This window comes from Canis lupus, chromosome 16, assembly GCF_011100685.1.
Source record: "Canis lupus familiaris isolate Mischka breed German Shepherd chromosome 16, alternate assembly UU_Cfam_GSD_1.0, whole genome shotgun sequence".
Taxonomy (NCBI): Eukaryota; Metazoa; Chordata; class Mammalia; order Carnivora; family Canidae; genus Canis; species Canis lupus.
The window spans coordinates 47,064,802-47,086,911 of record NC_049237.1 but is presented as its reverse complement, the minus strand read 5'-3'; the positions used below and the strand labels follow the sequence as shown (position 1 = coordinate 47,086,911).

General features: G+C 41.4%; 3 long non-coding RNA genes across 4 annotated transcripts in view; 1 reads left to right on the top strand and 2 right to left on the bottom strand.

The window, feature by feature from the left end:
* Window positions 1-3,932, top strand: part of LOC102155845 — a 24,505-nt gene extending 20,573 nt beyond the window's left edge. The window contains exon 4 of the long non-coding RNA XR_005371650.1: window positions 942-3,932. This is a non-coding gene — a long non-coding RNA (uncharacterized LOC102155845). The remainder of the gene's footprint in view (window positions 1-941) is intronic.
* LOC111090345 lies at window positions 934-22,110 on the bottom strand. Of its 2 annotated transcripts, XR_005371649.1 has the most exons (7): window positions 21,483-22,110; window positions 13,522-13,686; window positions 12,767-12,931; window positions 11,902-11,991; window positions 7,887-8,044; window positions 4,276-4,417; window positions 934-1,065 (listed from the first exon to the last, which is right to left on the bottom strand). It is a non-coding gene; the product is annotated as an uncharacterized LOC111090345 (long non-coding RNA). The 2 variants fall into 2 exon arrangements; XR_005371648.1 differs by lacking the exons at window positions 12,767-12,931; window positions 13,522-13,686; window positions 21,483-22,110 and having other exon boundaries at window positions 11,902-12,748.
* Window positions 15,464-20,751, bottom strand: LOC119869506. Its single transcript, XR_005371651.1, has 3 exons — window positions 20,110-20,751; window positions 18,994-19,232; window positions 15,464-18,313 (listed from the first exon to the last, which is right to left on the bottom strand). It is a non-coding gene; the product is annotated as an uncharacterized LOC119869506 (long non-coding RNA).

The window sequence follows — 22,110 nt, the reverse complement described above, 5'->3', positions numbered from 1 at the left end:
ATGTTATTCCCCCAATTAAATTAATCAACCAAACAATAATCACTGAGCAGGACACTCCAAAACTGTTCATTTGGGTAAAGAAATTCCAAGGAAGAACTTTTTGAAACCTGTAGTAAGGAGGTGTTTCCTGCCATTTTAGCTGTGGTTTATTATACATTCGAAATCTACTCAACATTCAAGGCTCTACACTTACATTTTAAATATCAGGCTTCCTTTTTTTTTTTTCTTAATAGAAGTGAAATTTCTTTTTCTTTTTTAAGACTCTATTTATTTATCCATGAGAGACACAGAGAGAGAGGCAGAGACACAGGCAGAGGGAGAAGCAGACTCCATGCAGGGAGCCCAACGTGGGACTCGATCCCAGGTCTCCAGGATCAGGCCCTGGGCTGAAGGCAGCGCTAAACCGCTGAGCCACCCAGGCTGCCACTGGCTTCCTTCTTCTTATCCTAAAATGTGTACACATGAACTGAGTGTTGGTGCATAGGTCCTTCCTAGTGTGATCACATACCGAACACCCTCAATTATCCGATCTCTAAATAGACAAATCTCCAGCATACATTCTGGGAAAAAGTCAATTATGGATCATCTCATTGGGGTACCTGGGTGGCATAGTCAGTTAAATGTCTGACTCTTGGTTTCAGCTCAAGTCATGGTCTCAGGGTCATGGGATCAAGCCTTGCATCTGGCTCCGTGCCCAGTGTGGAATCTGTTTAAGACCCTCCCTCCCTCTCCTACTGCCCCCACTACCCGTGCTCACTCTCTCTCTCTCTCTCAAATAAATCTTAAAAAAAAAAAACAAACCTACAAATCATCTTGTATTAGTTAAGATGGTGATGGCTGCTATAACATGTAAACCCTCCAAAACTCAGTGGCAAAATTGTAGTATTGATTTGTATAAAATATAAAATTTTATTTATGAAATTTATTTCTCATTCATGTAGCATCCAGTTGACACAAACCTCCACTCGGCACAGTCCTGTGGGGACTCCAGCTGAAAGAGCAATTGCATGAGACTCCTCAACACATGGCTCACAATGCTGCCCACGTCACTGACATCCAACCAACCTGCAGGATACGGAGAGCAAAGAAGCATATTTTTATAGGCCAAGCCTGAAAGTGTTTACATCACTTTTGCCCACATTCTAACAGCCAGAACTCGTCACATGGCCCAAATTGGATGCAAATGTTCCTGAGCAATGTTACCCTGGCTGAGCATCCACTTCCCAGCAACACAGAAGGGAGCAGAGTTCTTTGGTGGACAACCAACCCTCTGCCACACATCTCGATGACACTATAGATGCTCTCCATCACCAGACCTATGGGATAGTGCCATGGAGGTCAGATTGAGCCCAGTCTCACCAGATCCAGGCTTTGCTGTCTTTGTCTGCATTATATTTAGTTTGCAGCAGTGCTATGGAGCTGGGATATGGTCCCTCCCATGATGACATGGCACAAATGAAGGAGGTTGTGTGCTGGCCCAGCTTGCATCCTAGCACAATGGTGTTTCATGTTTCCAGTGTTCTTTCCTCTGGGTTCTCCCATATGTGCGAGGACTTTATGAAAGAGGGGAGTGTTCCTTCTGTCCTCATTGACAGACGGACACGTTGGCATGGTTGGTGCCTACAGGCCAACTTTGGGAAGCCAGCACCAGGCATCAAGATTTGCTACGGGGCTAGGCTCTGGCCAGGATCTCACTTAGTAATAAATACTAGCCGCTTTTGTTCTTCTGTGAGCAGCTACTAATGATATAATGCCCAGGGCAAACAGGCCTGTGCAAAAACCTGTTCATTTGCATAAGAAATTGGCCCGCTCTGTGGGCCCAACACCCTCCTATGTAGATCTAGATTATTTTTAAGTAATGGCAATGTAAACCACCATTTATTATTATCCCATTATACTAGGCACTGTACGAAGTACAGTGCAGCCTTTTATCTATACTAGTAACTGTTCTGTAAAGTGACGTTATTGGTTTTGTTTTAAAATGAGATACCTCAGCAAGCTTAAGTAGGTTGTTCAAAGTAAATGATGAGTGGCTGAGCTGAAATTCAAGTCTAGAACTTCAGAACTCTAAAATGCAGTCTCCTTCCGCCACGCTATACGATGAGTACCAGCAGCTCCCCGCTCTCACACCATGAGGTACTTATCGCCCTCTTCCAAGAGCAATGCTTAGCACACACAAGGCAAACACCAATCCGTTCATCCTTCCTGGGCAAGACTCACCCACAGAAGGCCTCTCAGACTGCTCGGGGCCAGCCTGGGGCCTTCACCTATAGAGTAACCCCCGCATACAGGAAGTTTGATGACAATGGATTCATTGCAAAGTGAGTGTTCATTGTACAAAACTGTACAACAATAGCATATGATCTGCGGCCACACCCACTCCTTTTCAACCACACAAAGGGTGAGCCACAGAGACACAGCAGCTGCTTTGGATCATTGTGTGATTCTCAATGTCATCATTACAAGACCCACTTCTCCTCATCTGCTTCTTCACCATTAACAGGTGTCCCTCCTCTGTCTCTAGAGATGTTACAAAAGCAGCACTGATTCAAAGAGCGACCAAGTGGTCACCCAGACAGCCTTTTTGCCAAGCCATGGAATACTTTAAAAGATAGTTACTGAAGCCAAGAATCCATATCACTTAGCACCTTCTCTGATGGAACACTTTGTGTGTTTCTTTGGAGACTTTAAGCAAAGGCAGAGCATTTTGGTGTTGGGGATCACAAGAAAGAAAAGAACTCTGCACACTCCCTTCGCGCCATAATTAAAATAATGACTTCATTTATTGGAGTACTTAAGATTGCCAGGCACTGTGCTGAATGATTTACACACATTGTCCTATTCAATCTTCACAATGATCCCACAAAGACTGTAATATTATTATTTCCATCTTACAGAAGAAAAAAACCCCAGTCAGATTAAGTAAGTTCATCACAAAGGACAGCAGTGAACTCCAGCCCAGGTCTATCTGACTGTCCCTTTCCTTGAACCAGCCTGCCTGGAGGTCCCAGAGCTGTCTGTGAAGAATACCTGCCAGAAGGAAATCCTGGCGTGGAGTGGAAAGACTTTCCAGTGCTGTGTGGCAGTGCTTTTGTTGTGCAATTACAAGAAAGGGAACACAGTGTTCTGAAATTGCACAAGGAATGTAAACAAGACAAATGGAATCTCAGAACTGGTGCTAATCCCCTGCTGGAAGTTGTTTCCAGAAAAAAGTCTTTTGTGTAGCATTTGACTAGATGGATTGGCCCCCAAAATGCTGGGGGAAAAAGTGCTGAGAGCAATGGCTGAGTTTTGCAAAGGTGTAGGCACTTAAGGAGTTTTATTTCTTCCTAAGTAAATGTTTTCCTTGCTTATACCAGACCTCAAATGTATGCTGAACTATTTAAGAATTCCAAGGAAGACTAGAATTAGCCTTTATGAGGAAAATCCCAAAGCCAGCATTTGTTGATGAAAGTAACTTCAAAATGTGTGATGGAATGATCTTGGCACTTCATAGTGAACCCCAATACTACCCCACTTAAGATTGGTAATGGCTTATGGGGACAGCCCTGGGATAGTTATGTGAAGGACCCCTTCCACGCATCCCTTCATATACAATAAATAAATAGATCAAGGTCATGAACTCCCAAGAATTGCTTCATTGCTTCAAATGAAAACTCTTACATGTAAAAGTACATACATGTTTTTATTTGTAGCTGAAGCTTTAGGAACTAATAGTACAAATGAGTTCATAAGATGTAACCACTTATTGAGCATTTACGATTTGTCAGGTCCTACACATAGTATCTTATTTAATGTTTAATGTTGACAATACCCTGTGAGTTTGTGGACAAAATAATTCTCATGTCCATGCTACAGACAAGGAAACTAAAATCTGGAGAAGTTAAATGATTTTCCCAACATCAAATGACAAAAATAAAACAATAACAAGTTTGATGTCCATTATTCAAGGGAAAACAATCCACAGATTGGGAGAGTAAAACACTCTTCCTGAAGGAATTTGGGCAAGAGCAGATTGTTTAGAGCGTAAGAAAGTAACTCAGAAACAGAACATGATTGGCTAGGAGGTCAGGGACTTCCTTCCAAGGCAAAAAGTTCCTATTTTCTAGGCTAATGTAAGCTAAAGTCGAGGTGGAGGGTTGTAACTGGGGTATGCTAGGTTTCTTTGACTGTGACACATTTCCCTTAAAGCGTGGCTGACTTAGGATTTGATTTGCACGTTGGGCCAGGCCACTGGGGAGGCCTTCATTTTGCAGGTCCCGATATAAGAATTACCTTTATCACCAAGAACATAGAGGTAGTAAGCGGCTAAGTCCAGATTCAGACCCACATCTTCGCTTCCAAGGACAGGCTCTTTTAACTGCTCTGAATAATAGACTTGAAGTTTCCTAGCATGATTGTACAATGAATGACTCATCTGAAAAACCATAGGACCTAGGCATCATTTTGAAGTTCCTATTTCACTGAAGAATCCTAGGAATCATTGAGAGTAGAAAAAAAAAGGGGGGGGGTATTTTTCTATGTATTCAGAGATTGCTTATTTTTAAAAAAAAAACACATAGGCCTTTCTTAATCCACATTGTTCACTTGCCAAAGTCCCTCAAAATCTACCATCCATCCACTATGTGATGTAAGACATAATTTCATCAAGCCAAAAGTCACTTCTTTCGAGCTCTAAGACTTTGCCCATAATTTCCCATTTAGCACCTATGGGAGCTACATTAGCTCTGTCTGAAGATTTGCCCAGTGACTCTCTTGTAGCTCAGTCTTCTTGGCGTCTGTCAAGAGAGACTATAGTGGCAGCACATTAATAATTTAAGCCTTGTTTCACTGATGTCTCTGTGAGTAAAGCCCTGGCTGAACTTATACCCCTGGACGTTTTTAAACCAAACTTTGAAAAACATACTGATGTCACTTCTTCGTGTGGTTATCTTACTGTAGCCAGACCACCTTCTTGCAGATGGAGGTGCACCCCTTACTCCTAAAGGGTGTAACATTCCAACTGACAATCATCCTGGCAAAAGATAAATTCTGGGGCAAGAAATAAGGGCCTAGGATTGAGATGAAGGAATACAACTTCTTTGTCTCTGAAGCAATGGTTCAGTTTGGTGCTGAGTCAAACGATGGAAGTGCCCCGGGTATTTCTGGCAATAGGGATGAGCTGCCCCTTGTCACATGCAAGTAAACCATGAAGACAGCAGGATAATGGTCTGGTAAGAAGCCCCAGGGCAGATACTAGTTTATACAATATTTGTAAATTCATTCCTGAGAAATCGATATCTATATCATTTTCTCTATCATCTATCTATCTCTAAAACTCTGGAGGTAGGGGAGGAAACACATATATTTACATGTATGTGGTTTTATGTTCCTTCCTTTATCTTTGAACCTCAAGTAAAACCTTGTGTGTTTCGTTTTGTTTTGTTTGTTTTTAAGAGAGAGAGAGAGAGAGAGGAGCAGAGGGAAAGGGAGAGAATCCTAAGCATGCTCCATGCCCAGCATGGAACTGGACATGCGGCTCAACATGGGACTTGATCCCACCACGACCCTGAAATCATGACCTGAGCTGAAATCAAGAGTCAGACACTTAACAGACTGAGCTACCCAGGAGACCCTGGAGTAAAACCTTGTTACATGCTGCAGTGTTGTCTCAGCCATGCTGTGAGGAATTAATGAAAATCCAGGCCCATGTAATTGGTAGATAGAGTACAGAACAGAGTGGTATCCTCTCCCTCAGGCTGGTAGCAGGGGTGTTCTCTGGAAAAGGCCTGGTGCGCCCAGAAGAGATGTGATCCTTGGGAGGGTCAATTGCAGTGTGACCAGGCCAAGACGGAAGGCCTTGAGAGACCTACCTCTGAGTTCAAGTCAGACAAAACTTTGGGAAACAGCAAATGAACGGCCAGCAAACAACTGTGAAGACACCCCATGTGTTGCAATAATACAGCTAGGGGCCATATCATCAGGATCATACTTGGCTAAGTTGTGCTCTGCCAAGGACAACCAGCCAAGGGGGTGAGTTAGGGCTGCAACCCAGCCCATCCTCCACTTACTAAGCATGCACACTTGCATGGGGCTGAGTCTACCTGGAGGAAGCAAGGGCATGTTTCCAATTTTCAAAGAGATGTTGTATGCACTAGGGCAGCCCAAATGCCACTGTAGTTTGAGGTGTACTTTAAAAAGTATAACTCTGGAACATAATGAACAGAATGAAGTACAAGTTGGGATGAAGAGGACTCAGGCTCAAGTGAAGTGACCCGTGAAGCAAGTTTGAGTAGAGAATAAATGATTACGGGGCTTGGGCAGTGGGCCAGAGCAGGTGGTGTGTCTCCTGTCACAGAATGGAGAGAGAACTTATATATAGTGCCTTCAGCCAGTATCTGCAGTGCAGGGTGCCTTGGGTGGGCATTCACATCTGCATGTGAATAGGGTCCAGGGGAGCTGACCACAGTGAGCATGGGCAGACAGAGAAAGACCTGTGCTGTACTGTGGCAGCCAAGATGCCTTCATAACCATATAGAAAACCCTAGAAACTCCTAGACTTGTGTGGGTGAGAGTCAGAGCAATACAAATCTGTGACTGACAGTTGGATCTCATATCCCAACTCCCATCACCATCGGTGGCATAACCTAAGAATCATAGCTTATATCCAGGGGTCTGTTGGAAGGTTTTATTTATATACCTGGCTCCCATCAAGATGATAAGTTCCTTGGGTCAGGGAACATGTTCCATTCATACCTGTATCCCCCAAGAATTCCTGTAGTGCGTGCTATACAGTAGATGCTCAATCTATGTTTGTTGGAAGGATAAAGGACATAGAACTACAGGATGTGATCTCTGCAGAACTGGGCACATCATGTTCCTACTAAATGATCTCTGGCTGTATGCTAGTTTGTGCCATCCCATCTGACATTGCCACAAGGCTAAGGTGCTCGGAAAAGGCTAAAAGGTAGGAGAAGAGCTGTACCACTCTTGACAGTCATCCTGGGACACTTGAGCACTGAGCAGTCTTGACTCACCATCTACCAGGACTAGCCACTCCTCTGACTATTGAGCTGGATGTAGACAATTTGCTGAGCCAGGTAAGACAACCAGTGAGAGAGGAGAGAAGGTACAGAAACCCAAATGCCACAGGCTCCCCTCTTGGGGAGGTCTGAGAGAGATCACTGTGGGCTGGAAAAGCTCCCTGTGGGCATGAGCCAGATGGGCAAAGTTGGGGGAGTTAAGGGAGAAAAGGGAAGGGGAAAGGCATTTCAAGTAGGTGGAATAGCATGAGCAAAGGTTTGGAGGTGGCATAACTGATACCCCAAAAGTGTTTCTGTTAGGAATAGAAACCAAAGGGAAGGAAGACTGAATAGATTAAATGCTCTACAGAAGAGTATGTACTTGACCACACAGGCCAGCATTTGCCAAAATAGTCTCACTGGAATACTATAGACCATAGAAGAGTCCCATGGTCAAGTTAAAATCACAGTCCTAGTTCTCTTCCCATTAGGCAATTCACAGTGTGCTTTATTATAGCAAAGACAGAGTAGTTCAGCAGTAAAGAAAGAAATCTGTTTAACTTGGTTTAAAGCCTTGTTGAACATGAAAAGATGTGCAACATCATTAGTAATTAGGAAAGTGAAAATTTAAAACATAACACCCTATTAGAATAACTAAAAAAAACAAACAAACCTGGAGATGCTAAGTATTAGTGAGGATGCAGAACAGATGGAACTCTTGTACTACTGCTGGTCAGAGAGCAAAATGGTACCACAACTTTGGGAAACAGTTGGGCAGTTTTAAAAATAAAGTACATACTGTCTTAGCTTGGGCTGCCATAACAAAATACCATACTGGGGCGGGGGAGGGGGGGAGGGTTAAACAACAGATATTGATTTTCTCACAGTTCTGGAGTCTTCATGTCCAAGATCAAGGTGCCAGCATGGTCGCTTTATGGTGAGAACTGTCTTTCCGGCTTACATATGGTTGCCTCTCTCTGTCCTCACGTTCAGTCTGTAATAGATGCTTACTAGGCCCAGCAACCTCACTCCTAGGTATTTACCTAATGAAATGAAAACTTATATTCACATGAAATTAGGACACAAATGCTTAAAACATTTTATTCATCATCACTTACAACTGCTAACAACCCAAACCCTTTGAAGGGGACCAGAATATGACACCCCAAAACATGCCACTTTGGTATTAGGATTATTTTGAGGTGGAGGCAATTAGAATGAACAGAAGAGGAAAGAAACCTTCTCAGAACTGTCCCAATCTGATTAAAAACAGAAACTTCTGAGAAATGAGGACTGTCATAAATCCCCTCTCCTGGGGGAGTTTTATGGCTACAAAGAAGACGGAGATTCGGCACCAAAATGGACCTACACAAACAAGCTGTGCTAAATAATCCTTATCTTCCATTAGTTTCCCCATATATTTACCTTCCACAATTTACCACCCCAAAAGCTCAACCCCCTTTGCTTTGTCTTGCTATGTCTCCACAAATTTATTGCCCTTTGGCTAAAGTGGTAGATAAGCTTTGAGGTCTGACTACCTCTTTAGGGTTTTGATTTCTGTGAGGCCCTTCTTATGCATGTGAAATAACACCCCAGCCCCCACCCCGCCCTGCTTAATTTGTCTCTTCTCAGTTCATTTGCAGGGCTCCAGCCACTGAACCTAGAAGGGTAGAGGAAAAAGTGTTTTCCTTCCCCTATACAGCCAATGAATGGATGGATAAACAAACTGATACATTCATACAATGGAATACTGCTCCACCACAAAAAAGAATCAACTACTGACACAGGCAACCATATGGTTGAATGTCAAGTACATTGTATGCAGGGAAAGAAGCCAGACTCAAAAGGCTACATATTGTATAATGCATTCATATGACATCCTGGAATAGGCAACACTTGGAAGAGTAGAAAGCTGGCAAGTGGCTGCCAAAGTCTGAGAATAGGGTAAAGGTTGACCAGAAAGGGACAAGAGGGAAGTTTTGGGACTTAGGGAAACATTTTACATCATGATTAGGGGGATGGCTACACAACTGTGCATTTGTCAAAACTCACAGAATTGGATACATTTAAAAGGTTATTCTTGCCATATTTAAGGTGTGTCACAATAATTTCTTTTAAATGAGGATAAAGGAAAAAATGACACAGAATGAATGTCAAACAAGTAAAAATAAAATGCCTATTCACATCCCTTGGAACTATGTTTACATGGAACACAATTTGTAACTGGGGTTTGATATCATAGATTAAGCATTCCGACAGTCACACCAGGATCCATCATTCATTTACTCATCCCACAAATATTTAGTGAGTACCCACCATATGCATTGTTCGAGATGCTGGGGCATCTGAGGGCAAATGCAAATTAAAAGCAAAAGGCTTAATCATCCCCATTGAAAATAAGGGAAGAGACACCTCCCCCTTCTCCCTGTTCTTTCAGAATTTCTTTCTTTGTCCTTTGCCATGCTATGGGAGAAGATGCAGAGAAGATTATGGAATGTGGGGAGTAGAAATTGGTCGTTGTTAATATGGTGTTCAAAGAGAACCTCAATGAGCAATGGAATTGAAGCAAAAAGTTGTAGGAGATGAGGAAGAAAGTCACGAGGCTATCTAGGGGAAGAATGGTCTGGGCAAAGGGAACAGTAGTTGCAAAGGCCCTGAGGGAGGTACACCTGATCTGAAGTGCTCGAACTTCACTGCCTCCTCTTCTTTTGAGAATGCCGCTTGCTAATCAATCTCCCCATCTGACCCACTTGCTGTGCTTACGAAACCAAGACTCACCCTTTCTCCGTCCACTCCAAAGAATTTGGAGGAACCTGGCCTTTGCTTATGTTTATCTGCACTTGACTCTGCTATGGTGACTTTATTTCTTCAGCATCTTCTCTTGAGAGAGAGATCCAGTCATCTCACTTGTTTGAAGTCATCCCCAGCCTTTCATCCCATAAAGCTTAACTTAAGCGATCTGAGATGTTATTTCCCCAGCTGGATGCTATTGATTGTAAGAGGCTCTATCACTGAATAGAAGCCTTTCAGTGAGAGAAAGAAACAAAAGAAGGTAGTAAATGAGAGGAGTTAGGAAGAAAGGAGGGGAAAAACAGGGAGAGTGGAAGGCTAAATTTAATGTATAGTCTCCTAAATTTAGCATTTGTTTAACAGCAGTTACATGCTGTTATTGTTTCCCCATAAACTAGCAATGAACCGAGGAGTTTGAAACTAAAAACATAATACTACTTACATTAGCACTCCCCAAAATGAAATACTTAGGTACAAATCTAACAAAATATGTACCAGATCTATATGAGGAAAAGTATAAAACTCCAATGAAAGATATCAAAGAATAACTAAATATGTAACAAATGGGGGGATGCTTCATGTACATGGATAGAAAGACTCAATATTTTCAAGATGTCAGTCTTCCTAACTTGATCTCTAATTTCAAGGCAATCTCACTAAAATCCCAGCAAGTTATTCTGTGGCTACCAATAACCTGATTCTAAAGTTTATATGGAGAAGCAAAAGATCCAGAAAAGCCAACCCAGTGTTGAAGGAGAAAAACAAACTTGGAGAACTGACCCTACCTGATTTCAAGTCTTAGTATAAAGCTATAGTAACGAAGAAGGTACTGGTGAAAGAACAAGCAGCTCAATGGAACAGAATAGAGGACCCAGAAGCAGACCCCCACCAAGATAGTCAACTGATCTTTGACAGAAGAGCAAAGTGATACTATGGAGAAAAGCCATAGTCTTTTCAACCGGTGGTGCCAGAACAATGGATGTCCACATGCAAAAAAAAAAAAAGATTCTAGACACAGACCCTTGTACTGTTCACAATTATCAAAGCTTAACTCTGGCTTACTTAATAATCAGAGACTAAATTTTCTTCCAAATCAAATTTGGACCCCCACAGTTATTCACAACCTTGTGAGGACTTGCCGCTTTTCAGACACACTTAAGAGCTTGGCCTTATAAACACACTGAAGACTGACAATGTAATTTGAAGGCATCATGGAGAATCCTAGGGGTTTACTGGCATTTCCTCTTTGGTTAAACTTATAATTTTGTTTTTCCTTTTTGGAGGATAAACATTAAACAGCTTCTACTGAAAGTCACTAGAAATTTTTTTATAGATTTTGGGTTCTGAATAACAGGGTTTTGTGGGGGGGGGTTGTTTTGTTTTAACGCTGCATGAAGTGGTCATAACAATTTCCTCTAGCTCTGAGAACTTTTTAACTTGCTCTGTGTGGCAGGGCAATTTGTAATGCTTGGCGTGTGCTAGGCAATCTTAAGCACACATGACATGTGTTTGTTTCAATTCAGTAAAGCAGTGTAATCTTTGTGAAGACATTTCTAGCGACCATTAGGGATACAAATCTAAGTTAAGAGTGTGTGGTGCCACCAAATAAAGAAACAGAAGTGGCAAAGTGAAGAGGTACTTGTACACTGGCTCAGTCCGAATGGCCATAGGCAATGCCAACCACGTGGGCACCTCTCTTCTGCCCAGCAACTGGCAAAAATTTTTGACAGAGTGTGCATTACAGATCCCAATTCCATAGATGTAAATGCATCAAAAAAAATTAAAGCGAGTCATAAACTAGAGGAAATATGGCAGCTTTCAAAACTCACAAGGCCTTGAGAATTCTATTTTGCCCACAGAGCTGGAGCTGCATCTACCAGCTAAAAAAGTTGTACCTGGGATCCCTGGGTGGCGCAGGGGTTTGGCGCCTGCCTTTGGCCCAGGGCGTGATCCTGGAGACCCGGGATCAAATCCCACGTCAGGCTCCCGGTGCATGGAGCCTGCTTCTCCCTCTGCCTATGTCTCTGCCTCTCTCTCTCTCTATCTCTGTGACTATCATAAATAAAAAATAAAAAATAAAAAAAAATAAAAAAAAATAAAAAAGTTGTACCTATCTCTCCACTTTCTGTAAGCCCAACTCTTTCGCCAGCTTCAACCTTAGAGATAACAGAATTCAGGTCAGTTTGGAGGGAAAACCAGTCTAAAAAGGAAGAAGAAGACAATAGTTAACGTTTATTTTAAACATCCTGCCTGGACTACCACGAGACTCATTTCTTTCAGATCGGACTTGGTTTCCTGAAGGCTCGTGGGTAAATATGGGTTTTCATGGCTCTACTGAAACATGTAGGCTCCCCTTTCTGGGGCCCGGAACCTCCCTTGAGTTCGCTGTTGTGAAATACCACCTCACATCTGATACAGGAATTAGGAATGAATCCTATAAAAGTTTTGCATGTTCGCGTGTATGGTTATTTTTCTTTGGGGTGTATTCTGTTTCTTTCTTTTTGAATGAAATTATAAAGCCCAAACCTTTTAATCATGGCTACAAGCTCTCATACAGCAAAGCCTCTCCCTTCCTGTTTTAGCAGTAAGAGCTTTGGCTTGCTGCTTCTGGAAAAATGCCCAGCTTTCTAAGGACGAGTAAGCCCCTCAGCCTGGAAATACATGGCAAGAACAGACACAGGAGGGCAAAGCCAAACCAGGCCAAGATGTAGGTATGTGGAAGGAAGAGTCACCTTGCAGGGGCTCTGTGGCTCTCCCCGAGAGCCTGCCCCAGCGTCAGAACGAACGCCCTGCATCTGGCAACCCACAGACAGAAGAGAAGCAAACAGGACCACAGGCCTCTGCTCCTCCCATCTTAGAAGCTCTTGGTAGACAAGAAAGAGCAACATGGCTACTGGGGCGGCTAGAAACACTTTCCTCTGATTTCTGGCCATGAAATCCCCCACAGTCAACGCAAGCTTTCAGATATATCTTACTTATTTGGGTTGATTTCTCTTATGAGAAAAAAGACTCCTTTTCCATTACCAGCTGACTCTGCCTGACACACTTGGAGGCCCTTGACTTTTCTGGCCACTGATAGGGCTTAGGATGAGCAGCAGTGCGGTCCGGCCAGGATCCACGGCCCTTCCCAGGGGGCACCACTATTGAAAATGAAAATATTTATGTAGAAGAACAGACATTTGATCTAAATAGTCAGCCCTACCTCACAGTGAGATATATATATATATATATATATATATATATATATATATATATATATATATCTTTTGTATCTACTTATGTTAAATAGCCATCTTTAAGCACAGTCTTCTTAAAACAACTACTAACTTTTGAAATAGACGCTGATAGTTCTTGAGCAGATTTGGTCCACAGGTTTTCTCAAGGTCAGTTACTGGCTGGCAGGTAAAGGTTGACAAAACTGTGGTGTAAATTGCATTTCGTCATAACTTCCTCGAGAGTCAGAAAGGTAGTAATATTTTCTTTCATTAAGCACGCACTTTGTAAAAAAAAATATTGCTCCCCAAATTGTTTATTATAAAAGGAAAAAAAAGGAATTACTAAATATCAAAATAAATAGTTGTGGATTCAGAGCATACAATAAATGACAAATCCACGGAGCAAGAGCGTTCAGGATGCTTTGTGTACGAGCTATGGAAGCCAGGTTCAGCTTTTGCTTTCTGCCCATATTACATGCACGAGTAGCCCACAGTTTCCTGTGCTTGTCACTGACCTTGCTGAATGGCAATCTGATGATGCCGTACACCTCACAGGCCACAGCACAGACCACACAGCACAACTGACTGGCACACCAAGTGGCCTGCCCGAGCAGCAGCAAGAGATGAGTCCCGGGAGGTCTGGAGACTTGGAGGAGTCATCGATCCCTAGACACAGGTGTCTGAAAGCATATTGTATTTTAAGCATCCCATATGCTGTCCTTCAAAAGGAGATATTAGTTGTGCTGTGTCTGGAAAGGGTCAGGGATACGCTCAAGTAGGAACTGTCTTCACTGCACCTGCATCTTATACAATAAAAGCAGAGTTCTACCAAATTTACCCGGGTTCACTTAATGTGACTGTAAAAACGCACAGGTGATCAAGTGTTGAAAATGATCCATGTTCATTACATTTGAAAAGAAGATATAATCTCTGTTATTGAGGGAACGGTATAAGATATATATGCATAAGTCCTACCTTATTATTTATTAAGTTGTTCAAAGCATTTATATCTTTATTTTCCTTCCATTAGACCTGTCATGCTGAGTGTGTCGTGTTAAAATCTCTATCTTCTATCTTCTTGTATTCTCATCTCACGTGATTTCTGCTTTATGTTGGTGGTTGCTGTATTCTTTGGGGCATAGACGTTTATAATTTGTCTTCATTGCAAATTGTGGTTATCAGCCCCAATTCTATGTATTTTTTTGTCTCATTTAAAGCTTTTTGGCCTGAATTCACTTTAACTAATATGAGTCACTACCTTGTCTTCTTACTGTTTTTATATTTTTAGTATGCTCTTGGCCATATCTTCATTTTTGTTTTTGTTTTTGTTTTTTTATTTATTTTTTATTTTTTATTTTTTGGCCATGTCTTCATTTTTGAATCACTGTGTTTGGGGTGTGTCTCCTTAAATATAATATGGGATCCACTTTTGCTTTATGAGCCATTTTGAGAATTGGCTCATTTGTCCGTAGAGCAAGAAGAGAAGATAGTGGCAAAGGCTATTCCATTAACTGATATGACTTATGTGTTTAGTCTCAAAGTTATCATATTATATTATAATTATGCATGTATTAGAGTTACTGTAGTTCCTTCTGAATTGGGCCTATTTTCTTTGCTATTTATTTTTTCCATTGCTTTTGGCATTTCAGAAGGTTTGTATGTTTGTTCCAATGGCTGTCTTTGGTGCCTTTAATCTCCTTTTTTTCATACTGAGACTTTGCCATCTGGTATGTCCATTTGTATCCTTCTTCACTTATTGACTGTACAACTGTCAGTTTTGCTATTTTACCTTCCTGTTTCTCTCCCTTCCCTCTGTTTCTTTGGTGGTTTTATTTTTATTTTTCTAAAACATAACATATAGAGATAGTAGAGTAGTAACTCTTCGGTCCATATCCTCACCCTTGTTTTAGTCTTAGCTATGCTATCAAACATATTATGACATAGATAACGTGATAATTAATATTGTATAGTAATATAAAATTACATCATAAAATATGTTTTTACCCCTGATTCTTTTACTAAGGTTTTCTGGTTATCTCCTGGCTAGATAAAGCTCATCCCCTAGAAGAATTCTACAGTATGTGTGTACAGTATTCCCTGAGTTACTACATGTTAAAACCACTTCCTTTAACCTTGGTATTTGAAGGACAGTTTGGCTGGATAAAAAATCTTTGGCTCACACTCTTTGTTCTTGAGCCTCTTAAGAATGCTGCCCTAAAAAAAAAAAAAAAAAAAAAAAAGAATGTTGCCTTTTATTGACTGGCTTTATCAGTTGCTCATGAGAAGTCTGATGTAAGTTTAATATTCTTACCCTTATAAGTAATTTGACCTTTTAGTTAGGAGGCCCTGTAGTAGATTGAATAGTGACTCTTTTTTTTTTTTTTAATTTTTATTTATTTATGATAGTCACACAGAGAGAGAGAGAGAGAGAGATAGAGGCAGAGACACAGGCAGAGGGAGAAGCAGGCTCCATGCACCAGGAGCCCGATGTGGGATTCGATCCTGGGTCTCCAGGATTGCGCCCTGGGCCAAAGGCAGGCACCAAACCCCTGCGCCACCCAGGGATCCCGAATAGTGACTCTAAAAAGATATGTCTTTATCTAAGTCCCTGGAACATGTGAATGTTACCTTATTTGAAAAAAAGAGTCTTTGCAAATGTAATTAAGAATTTTGATATTAGATCATCCTGGATTACCCAGATGGTCTCTAAATTTAATGGACAAGTGTTCTAATAAGAGAAAAGGACAAGGACATAAATTTGAGACAGGCAGTGGGGGAAATGCATAGGGATAAAGAAGAGAAGGCCACATGAAGACTGAGGACAGAGTGCAGTATGTGACCACAAGCCAAGAAACACCTAGAGTCACCAGAAGCTGAGAAAAGCAGAGAGGATTCTCAATTAGAGCCTTCAGAGGGAACATGGCCAGGTTAACATCCTGATTTTGGACTTCTGGACTCCAGAACTGTACAAAAATAAATTTATGTTGTTTTAAGCCACCAGTTTGAGGTAAACTATTATTAATACAGGCCCTGAGGAGTGCGTGTATGTGTGTGTGTGTCTTTAAAATCTCATAGTTCACTAGAAAATGTCTCATAATTGCTCTTTCTTGATAAATTTTCCTAGATATGTAGTAGTCTTTTCAAATATTGTTTACATTTTTTTTTCTTATTTCCAGAGAGTTTTCTTGGATTATAGGATACTTCATTGCTTTGTTTTTCTTCTTTAAGTGCTGCTACTGTATGTATGTTGGACCTCATTTGCCTGTTTTTCATCTTAATCACGTTGTCTTCAACCCCGGTTACACCTCTCTTAATTTTATTTCCATTCTCTTATTTAGCTGCCCTTCTTCAATGCTGAAATCATACAACATTCAAATCTATCCAAACCTTGTATTTATTCTTAATTTTTAAAACACTTGAATTTTTCTTTATTTTCCTAAGTCAATCAACTCTTGTTGCATTTCTTCCTATTTTGTGCCCATTTATGGCCCTACTTTTTAAATGTATGATTTTGTTGTTTTCCAAAACATCCTCAGTTGTTTGAACAGAATAATTTCTGTTTGGAGTGCTGTTGTATAGTTTTCTTTGGCTTTGCAATTGGCTTGGGGTGGAGAATTTTTATCAGTTCAACAGTTGTGATTCTCATTTTCTGTGTTCTTCTAACAGAAATTCTTTATGGAATTAGGTTGATTATTTTTTCTTTTCCTGGGCATTTTGTAACAGAGTTCCTAATTCAAGACTATTCTCAGCCTTCAGCTGTCAGAGCAGTGAAGTGAAATGTCTTTAGTGAACAGTGAGGGGAGCAGGACCATCATGCCTTATTTCTGCAAGATCATAAGTTTTCTCCTTGGTTCCTTTCCATGTCTCTTTGTTCTTTTTCCTGGAGATTTTCAGTTTCCTGTCTTATACATTCCATACCCAGCTTATAGTGACAAGTGATAGGAACTGTCTTGGGATATGGTGCTCATTTGTCTACTCATTGTAATTTGAAGTTTTTGAAGGTAATTGGTAGTTTTGAAGTTTGAAGTATTCTCTTTTTCTAACGCTGAACTCAACGGACTGTAGCAGTTTTCTCGCACTCCTGTTTGAATATAAGGTCTGTATGAAGAGATTCGATTTCAGGTAGCTGCACTTATCCTCCAAATATGGAAACTCCCTTAGATTAGTGTTTCTTGACCTCTTTTGAACCCCTTTTCTCTTTTTATCATCACAAAATCTCATACAGTATTGAAATGATTATAAAATTCAAAATCGATGAAATCATACAACTAAAAGCAAATCAAAGCAATGGGACAAAGCACTATTTTCTTTCCAGACACACATTTTCCCCTGCTCAGATTCTGGTGTGTGAATATTTCCTCATCTTCTCCTCCAAATCACTGAACTGAGTAATTTCCAGAGCCATTGTCTTAGTCCATTCAGGCTGCTATTCCAAGAATACCATAGACTGGGTGGCTTGTAAACAACAGAAATTTATTTCTCACAGTTCTGGAGGCGGGACGTGCAAAATAAAGGCACCAGATGGCTGTTTTTTGCCATGTCCTCACATGATGGAAGGGAGGAGGGAGCTCTCTCGAGCCTCTTTTATAAGGGCATGATTCCTATTCATGAGGGCTCTACCCTCATGACCTAATCACCTCCCAAGGCCCTACTTCCTAACATCATCCTATTGGGGGAAGAGACTTCATCATATGAATTCTGTAGAGAGAGAGAGAAACATTCAGTTCGTAGCAACCATAATATTGGATCAGGATATTTTGCCATAGTTGTTTTGATATAGGACTATTTGGTTACTTCTAGACTTATGCCTTTTGTAATACTTTTGTTCTCTCTTTTTCTTAACTTCTTATTGTCTATTCTGTCCATTTTAAGTGGTATGATAGTACTCATACCCAGAATCTATCAATACCATTGACCTAATGGATAATGTGAGAGGAGGAATAATGAATGTGATAGTTGGCTCTTCTCTCTCCCTTCTTCTACCCGTAGTTAGCTGCATTCATCCCCCCTTGGCCAGAACACATCATGTTAACATATTATCATTTGATCACGTCCCCACCCTGGTTTGGGTCCTAGCTATACAATTATATATATATTAAATCTTCATGATCAGTGCTTTTGTTGAAGTTTTGCTACTTATCCCTTGCTGGAAATAGCTCATCCTTGAAGAGAGTTCCCTAGAAGAGCATGTATATGTGGTATTGATTCCCTGTAGGGTCTTCAATGTGAATAAAGGTAGCATTAGGAGAAGCATTGCTTCTGGAGGAGAATCAGATACATAGAGAAGCAGTGGTGGTCCTTGCAGTTCTGAAAGTGAAGAAAAAGGAGACAAGAGGGGAAATCTTGAGACTCTTGAAGAAATGAAAGAAATGCACTTTTACATCATAATGGTCACATTATGGTTTTTAGTATTCATTTGCAATTTGAATATCCCAATTTTTCTCAGCCTGTATACAAACGATGCCATATGACACGTAGACTAGTTGTCCTGATGTTGAGAGCCCAGTCTATGCAACCCTAAGGCTTTCAGAAGCATAACCCCCTGCCACTACTAACACCCATTTTTGAGGTCCCTCCAGCTCCAGTATCTTGGGTTCTCTGCTTTGTGGACCAATCCACTAAATACACTACTTAGACCTTCAGTTTCCCTGGGCCAGATGCCAGCCCCACTGCCTTCCCACTTTTAGCCAAATTCTCATTTCTTATCTATGGCTGCTACATGCTCCACTGATGTGATCCTACACCAGAATGTCTGGGAGTTCCTCCTGGCCACCTGCCTCTGTCCTTTCCAGGGTAGTTCTTGTCATTTTACTTGATCTGCCAACTCAAGCTTGGACCACAGCTCATCAAACCACTACCTTGGGGAATAAGGAGGGGGATACGCCCTCAGGTGGCAGCTTTCCACACCCTCAGGGTACACACTCAAGGGTAATCAGGTGTCCTTATGGGCTCAAGCAACAGTCTTGAAACTACTGAGAATAACTCACCTGTTCACCCTCCACCTTCAGTCTTATTGGTTCCAGTTGGTCACATCCCAGGATCTAGTCTCTGACACAGTCTTCTAGCTCTTTTTCTAGAGCCTTCTCAGCCCCAGTGTTAATCCATTTAGGCAAACAGAGGCCTTGGAAGGGAGCACTCCTGCCCTCACAGCTGGTATATGTTTGGGCTTTGACAAAGCATTTGCCATATAAGTTCCCTCGTCCCATCCATGAGGTGGAATGACATTCTAGGATAGGGTAGAAATATATTAAGAAAGCGCAAAAGCTTAATTGTTTATTAGTCTGTTTTATAAGTATGTTGAAATATACCTAGTTTCGAAATTGCTGAGTCAAATGTCATGCATCACATGAATCTTGTGGGGAATATAGTGCAAGCTGGTCCATAATAGATGGGCATTATATTGCTGACCCAGAAGGAAGCAAAGTAGAACCACCTCAATAATCAAAAATGTATTTCATTCCACTTGGTGGTTTTATAAGGCATTTAAACAATTTGGTAGTTGTTGTTAAAAATAAAAGTAACTACCAGCAGGTTCTGACCTTTTCAACTTCTACCAGAAAGGAATGTTTTCTTAGCTCCTTCTAAGCCACTCAATAATAGAATTAGCCTGTCTCCATTAAGGATGGTCTAGGATCTTAAAAACCAAAACCAAAACCAAAAAACAAGACCCACTAATTTTAGCTACATAGAAACTGGCATCACATGTTTGAGCTCTGGGGTCCTCAGTGGCAGATCCTTGAATTAATCTAAGTCTGGAAGAGGGTGGGTAATTTGGAATCAGTACCCCCAAATATGGATATTAGTTATTTTACATACAAATTATATGGTTAATAAAATGGAATGCCTATATGCCTCAAATTTTTATAGCATTATCTTATTTAATGCTTACAACATCCTTCCAAGTAAGGAGCTAATACCCCATTTTATATAAAAAGAAGCCACTTCTCATAGATATTAAGAGATTGCCCAAAGTTGTCAACAAGTGAGAACGGAACCTAGGTTTATCTGATTTCAAAAACCTAATCTCTTCCCACTACACAACAATGCTTTCCCATATACACTGGGTGTACAGGATGAAGTTCCCATTCACTGGACATTCTTACCTGGGATTTTCCACTTCCTTCAACATTTCTTGGCAAAGAGTGGCTTCCTTGAGGTGCCTGGATGTCCCGAGTAGGCACTGAGTACACATTCCCAATTCCATCTACTGTATCTTTCTCTAATGCAAAGTTTGGAAATCTAGAACCATGTTTCCTAGTCTTTTTTTGTGGCTGAGGCTTCTGTGAATTAGGTTCAACTAATTATATGCATTTGCATGAGGCTGGGAGTGAGAATTGCAGCAAAATCAACCTTCCCACCCATGTGGCTGTAACCACTGGCAAATGTGATTGTGGAGACACTGGGGCTTTTGGTCACTAATTTAATGGGTGCCAGGAGATAGAATGGGGGCGACAGGGACTTCCTGATTCTTATATTTCAAGGACAGCAGTATGTTTCCAGTCATCACTTCCAACGACAACCTCCTGATGGCCACCCTTCACGGCTGTGGCCGAGGTGCAAGCAACCCTAAAGTCAGCTCCCCCAGCCTTCCAAACAATGCTGTAAACACCTGCTTCTCTCTGTTTAATGTCTTTCTGCTTAAAATAGCTAGAGTGGTTTCTGTTTCCTGCAGTGAACCCTGCTGATACACGCTGTTTTCCTTCTTTCCCACTAACTGCTGGTCTTTGCAACTGCCAACACTTCAACTGATCCTTTAAGCTCTAAAATGAAAGTTTGAATATCCCCATTCACTCCCTATGTCTCTTATCCAGCTTTACTTTTCTCCATAGAATTTATTGTTACTAGGGACACCTGGGTGGCTCAGTGGTTGAGCACCTGCCTTTGACTCAGGGTGTGATCCCAGGATCCAGGATAGAGTCCCACATCGGGCTCCTTGTGGGGACCCTGCTTCTCGTTCTGCTTATGTCTTTGCCTCTCTCTCTCTCTCTCTCTCTGTGTCTCTCATGAACAAAAAAATAAAATCTTTTTTCAAAAAGAATTTATTGTCACTCACAGGTGATTTGTTCATTGAATGTCCACCTCTACTAGAATTTAGGCTCCACTGGAACAAGGATTTAGTTTTGTTCATGTCTATACACTTCTCTAACACTTGGAACAGCCCTAGCAAATAGCAGGGACGTAATACACAGTGTTGAGTGAATGAATCTATTTTTTCTTTTTTTTTTTAAATATTTATTTATTTATGAGAGAGAATGGAGGCAGGGGTGGGCAGAGGGAGAGGGAGAAAAAGTCTTAAGCAGACTCTGTGATGAGTGAGGACCCCACTTGGGGCTCCATCTCAGGACTATGAGATCATGACCTGAGCCGAAACCAAGAGTCAGACACTCAACTGTTTGAGCCACCCAGGCGCCCCTAGAGAATATTTATCAATAGGCCATTTCTGTTTCTTAGCCATCTCTCATGCGAAGGAACTCACCCTAACTTTTAGCTGCTAACTTTATCCTGAAACTTCGGACAGTAGGCTCAAACATAACTTGTGAATTGAAAATGTCAACACCTTGGAACTGGTGCATTAGAGAGAATTTGGAGATTATGAGCATTCTCAGATCTATGACCCAAGCTCCCAGCAGATGGAACACCTTGGGCATTCTCTTTGCCTGATGATTCATGTGGACGGGTGTTTGGGTGTTCAGACTTTTAAACGTTCTTCTCAACCAAAACTGAAACCGAGATGTGCAATCACTGTGGAATTTTCCGCACCTGCAAAAACAGTTGTGTTACTAAAATCAGCTGCTTTTGCTGCACAGGCTGCCGCATGTGAGGGTGGTGTTTGTCCAGCCACGTGTGTAAGGGGTTCACAGAGCAGCGTGTGCACAGTACCAGCACAGGACCTTCCAGAGAGCCCGCATTCTCCATCCCCAGGCGTTTATAAACCAGAGACAGAGAAACAGACCAAACCTGCAAGGAGCAGCTTGCTCTGAGCAACAGAACTGCACATGCAGCTCCTTGCCTTGATCAGAGGACACCAGAAAATGCTTTCTGAAACGTCCTACATCTTGATCCTTCCACAGCATGACTCAAGTTCTTGGACAGACTTAACATTT